Raw genomic sequence first — 6082 nt, forward strand, 5'->3', positions numbered from 1 at the left:
TTCTTTTCACAATCACAAACATAGCTGTAGTATCTTCTTGACATACCGACACCATTCAGAGCCCATAAGCAGATTCTTGAACATCTGGGATCTTTTGTTTTGTTCACTACTTGGAAGAGAAACACAGGGGCGGGGATGGGAAACGACCGAGTGGTTCTCAACATTTTTTTTTGGTATGAGACCTATTTGTTGCATTTTTCAAGACCAAAAATTAAAACATGACTGAGCAACATAATTTGTAGGCTATTAAACCTATAGATATTCATGGCACTCTAAGATTGTAAATGGTGTTTCAAAGCAGAATATTGAATAGTTATGTTATAATGTATATTATATTCATCAGTGTTTTCTCTCTCACCTTTAGAGACATTTCAGGCGACCTCATTTGAATACCAGGCGACCCTACATGGGGTCCCGATCCCAGGGTTGAAAAATATTGCTGTAACCCAGTCTTTCTCAAAGTGGGGCGGAACCCCCCCCCAGGGGGGCGCGGAGGTATTGGAAGGGGGGCGCGTGAAGTCAGAAGGTTTTTCTTTTTTAACACGTTTCTCCTTCGCCATTATGTAGCAAACACATTCACTTTACATTCACAGAATATTCATTAATTTATTCACTAATATTTAGAGAATATCATAGTTAGGCTATATAGCCTACGTGTATATTAGGCTTTAGTAAACTTTACTAAGGTCTATTTATTTTCATTTTCGTAACCATTTTGCTTGAGGGGGGGGTCGCAGACAGATACCCTTCCTCTTTTTTTTTTTTTTAATACTTTATTGCAAGTTTATTCAAGTCAACATTTTCATCTGATCATTTGTCGGTTCAACTTGCAGACATTTTCTTTTTTTTTGTGTGTGTATATAAAGTGATAACATAAATGGTGACCTTTGCATAAACATATATGCCTCTGCGTAGGGAGGGAGAGAGAGAGAAAAAAAAAAAAAAAAAAAAAAAAAAAAAAGGGGGGGGGAGAGGTAGGTAGAGGGAAGTGTGTGTGTGTGTGTGTGTGCGTGCGTGCGTGCGCGTGCGCGTGCGTGCGCGCGTGCGTGCGCGTGCACGTGCGTGTGCGTGCGTGTACGGTTTATGGTAGATGCTCTTTTTGTCTTATATTTTTATCAATCAGTTTCCCTAAAGTATCTTGCTATTTTGTTTATTATAGGGTTTGGGTATAGTTTGTACCATTTATGCAGTTGATTTCTGGAGTTTAATGTAAGTTTTTCCATATTTAAAATATTGTCTATTGTATTATGCCATTTGTCCAGGTTTGGTGGTTTTGTTTGTTTCCATGCTTTTGTTATTTGTTTTATTGCGGTAATACGTAGAATATTGAATACCTTGTGATTCGTTGTAGTGATTTCTCTTGGAAGATTTATGCCTAATAAGTTATCTACAGTCAAAACTTGTTTAATTCCAAATACATATTTTACGCATATTTTTATGCAACGCAAATACAAACAATATTGAAATGGATTAACAAAAAACAGGAAGCTAAATGGATCAATATAGAAAAAGAAGTGTGTGATATATCTTTAGGGACACTACCATTCCTAGAAAGTAAAGCACAAAAAAACTATTCAGGACATAGCTTTTGTGTTTTCAATACAACGAGGAATTGGAAACGAGCCTGCAGAAAAATGAAAATAAGAGATAACCTAGTATATCTAAGAGAGATGGCACACGATCCTGACTTTCCACCAAATAAAATGGATCAAGTTTTGAAAAACTGGACTGCTAAAGGCCTCATAATATATGCACAATTTTTCGACCAACAAGTACTTCAATCATATGAAAATATTGCCTTTAAGTTTAATTTGGATAAAAAATATTTCTTTAAGTACCTACAAATAAGAAGTTACATTAAGGAGCACCCACCAGACGAAACGGAAAACGAATTGATACAATATTTGAGGGAAAACAGATTTACAGGAAAAAATAAACTTTCAAAAATATACAAGATAGCACAAAAACTTACGTGCGTTAAATCTGAAGTAAAACATAAATGGCAAGAAGAATTAAATATTGACATTACAATGGAAGACTGGATGGATTCAATAAAAAGAAACGTCAGAATTACACACTCAAAACACTGGAACGAATTTGCATGGAAACTGCAACACAGATTTTTCATTACACCAGACAGATGTAAGGGAATGCAAACAATAGGGACACACTGCTGGAGGAATTGTGGTGAACAAAAAGCAAACCATAGTCACATATTTTTCATGTGCCCAGCACTGAAAGGATTTTGGGAGAGATTTGAAAGACAGATACCCTTCCTCTGAAGGGGGGAATGGCAGGAAAAGTTTGAGAAACACTGCTGTAACTGATCTGAGTCCCCACGTTTACGCAAGTCCGCTCATAAGCAACACCAGTGTGTGATGCGCCACTGCCACAGCACCCCTGGGTTGTGTTTTTTTATTTTAAATTTTGCTCTTCCATCTAAAAAGTTTGACCAATGATATTGGGATGGCAACTGGGAAATTCCAACTCCCATTGTCATTGTGACACAGCACTCCAAAGCACACAAGTGTACACTGCACACTGCACACAGCGAATTTGCACTTGTGTTTCACCCATGCAAGGGGGCAGCCCTCAAGGGTGCCCAAAAGGGAGCAATGCCGTGGTACGGTACCATGCACAGGGTACCTCAGTCATGGAGGAGAATGGGGGGAGAGCACTGGTTAATTACTCCTCCCACCAACCTGGCAGGTCGGGAGTCGAACCGGTAACCTTTGGGCTTCAAGTGTGACGCCCTAACCGTTTACCCATGACTGCCCTTAAACTTTTATTGATATGTATGTATGTAATTAAGCCAGATATTTGAAGGGATACCCCACCCCAAGGTGAAATTAAGTCACCCTCCTGCAGTCCTATAGAGTTGGATGAGTCAACAGTAGTATTTTCCGGGCACACCAACTATTGCCTCAGCAACATGGATTATTGAAATGGCAACATTAATTTGCATCAAACTAAGGGGTGTAACACACTCAACTCAACCAAAGTAAAAAAAAAAACAAGAATATACAAAATAAAGAGAACAGAACAGCACTCCAAGTTTTGTGTGTCACAAAAAAACACAAAACTTGGAGTGCTGTCCTGTTCTCTTTATTTCTGACATTAATTTGCAGCTACTGTGCTAAGGTAGCTTATTGTGGCATAGCTCATGTATTCTTGTGTAGCCACTTCAGGGGTAAATTTCTCGAAACCAAAGTTGCTTACTACATTAGCTACTTCGTTGCTTTCAATGCATTTTCCCATTGGCACCTACCGAAGTTGCTAACAGGCTAACAACTTCCCTTTTGAGAAACTCACCCCAGAATTCCATGCTGCCAGATTTAGAGAATGGTTGCGTTCCCAAGAAAATGTTTGTGCTCACTTACTAAACATGTCACTGACCAAATAGATGTCAGTTTACTGAGACAGACTCTGTGGTTTAGTCTTCAGCCGATAATCGGAGTATAAAAAACACCCATTTGTAAACTTTAGGCTTAACCATAACCACAACCACTGCTTCAGGCTATAATCACTTGCAGTGTCTTAGATGCAATACGTATACCCTGGGGTTGCAGTGTGGTTTGTGTCTCTTTACAGTTATTTGGGTAGATGCAGTGGTGTAGTCTACGTAGAACGCAGGTATACGGAGTATACCCACTTCTAAATTTCAGGGATTTCGGTATACCCACTTAAAATTGATTGATCCATTATTTTGAATAGCAAAAATACATACAGTATACCCACTTCAAAAATGCTCAAATATACAGTATACCCACCATAAAAAAGTAGACTACACCACTGGGTAGATGGTGCCTAATTGTCTTGCCACAGTCTCCTTAGCTACCAAGAAGATATCAATTATGCCAATATTCATGATTAGCTGCTTACCAGAGATGACCAAAGTAGAATAAGAAGTGAAAAAAAAACCTGCCATGATTCTCTTCCAACACAAGTACCTTCACTAAGTAACTGGTCTTCAGTTACTATAGCAAGATGTACATGATTGTGCACTGGTCGGGTCAATTATTTATTTATTTTTTTTAGGTTTTTAGTTGTTTTTTTTCCCCCCAGTAACAGCGTCTAGCAATCTCAGTAGGTACAACATGGAATGACTTCTGTTGTAACTGCTACATATACAATATGGCAGTCATGGGTAAGCGGTTAGGGCATCAGACGTGTAGCACAAAGGTTGCCGGTTCGACTCCCGACCCGCCAGGTTGGTTGGGGGGAGTAATTAACCAGTGCTCAAACAAGGACACACTTTGACAATGTAAGACTTGTTCACACATTCAGACAGCCTCAGGTGCTGTTTCCACGTAGCTGGATACTTTTATATGTGGATATTTTTTTCTCCTGGTTAAACTGGTTTTGGCCTTCCTATTTCACGTAGCAGATATTTAAAATCCAGGTATAAAAAGCAGGAGAAAAGAATGTCCTATTCAGGGGGCTGAAACGCATGTGTTACAATGGAGAATTTATTTTTATCAACCACATGTAGCGTTTATTCCTAAACAGGAGAAAAAAATACCCTGCTAAAAAAATATTCTGCTACGTGGAAACAGCACCTCAGTCTGTCTCTGAATAATCTCTCTCTCATTCCCATCTCTTTCAGCCCTGTGCGGCACGGCATAATGATCTACCTATAAGTGGGAGAACCTGGCTGTGAGCATATGAGTCTGCCCTCTTTTCCCCTGAACTCTTCAGGAGCTAGCGCTACAATGTGTCCCATCTAGTCCGGACGAGCACAGCGTGTTCCAATCTAGCTGTAGTTTGTGTTCTATTTGGAAGTTATGGACGGGTGGAAGACGAGTAGGTCGAACACTGTGCTGTCCGGTTCTCGATTCTGATTGGCTGATAGCTGTGGTCAATCGAGCGTAATAAACCTACACAGTAAATGTTGTGGTGTTAATTCAACACTTGCAGAGTTCATTTAAGTCCAAATGGACTCAAATGAACTCTCTAAGTGTTAAATGAGCACTGCAGAATTTACTACACCTTCCACCTGAAGGGGTTCTATTTGGGAGGTGGAAATGATTGCAAGACTTCAATGTTCCATTTTCAAGGTGAAAAGATACTATTTGGAAGACTGGGTGTTCTATTTTACGAGTGAAAAGATTCCATTTGGAAGCCGTCAGTGGGTGCAAGATTGCGTGTACCGTCTCTAAGGGGAGCAGGTTCAATTTGGTAGAGAGACTCTGTGTTCTGTTTCAAAGGTGAACAAGAAGAGCAGGACTATATCTGCAACGTTAGCAGAGAGCCTTACACCTTAAACACCTCCCTCCAATTGGATGTGGGTGATATTAAAGACAGTGACACTGGACGGGGTTCAAAAGGTGCGAACAAAAACACAAAGATAGACTTTGGCAAATAACCTCGCTGTGTTTATCTTGGGACATCAGTCTTTGCAACTTTCACAAAGGCATGGGGGCGGGGGGCATTCAGACTTTCTGAAGGGGGGAATGATGAAAAAAGTTTGAGAACCACTGAGTTAAATCTTTGTAAATGAGATGTGCACCACAAAGATCTAACTAATGCTGAACCTGATGCAACTGACGGCGGGATGTGGTAACAAATATCCCTATGGGACTAATCATCTAATCTCTTTTATCTTTTCGTTCCCCCCTCTATCTTCACTTTCTCTGTCCCTCCTTGTCACTTCCTCTCTCTAACACCTTCCTCCTCCTACACCCCTGCCCTGGGAAGCCGACAGGGGGAACAAATGAGTCAGTTGTCCCGGGCCCAGGGAGAAAGGGGGCCCAGATTTATGTCCTCCTCACATTATATTTATTAGCTAGGGGGGCCTTTTTAGTTGATTTTGTCCCGGGCCTCGCCAAAGCTGTCAGCGGCCCTGCCCCTGTCTATCTACGTACACTATAGTCTTATCACATTAGTCATTTGGAATCAACAGCCCATTCATTTGTATGGTGAATTTTTAATGGATGGAGCAAAAACTTTGTTTATATTAACATCAGGTGGATGAAATACTTTAGAAAAATCACAACTGATTTCAAAGACATTTATGCACTGCTGCACTGCGCATTCATGCACTCATGCACTAGTAAGTGCGCACACAACAGTGGCCAACACA

The sequence above is a fragment of the Engraulis encrasicolus genome, chromosome 17, assembly GCF_034702125.1.
Source record: "Engraulis encrasicolus isolate BLACKSEA-1 chromosome 17, IST_EnEncr_1.0, whole genome shotgun sequence".
In the NCBI taxonomy this organism is placed as follows: Eukaryota; Metazoa; Chordata; class Actinopteri; order Clupeiformes; family Engraulidae; genus Engraulis; species Engraulis encrasicolus.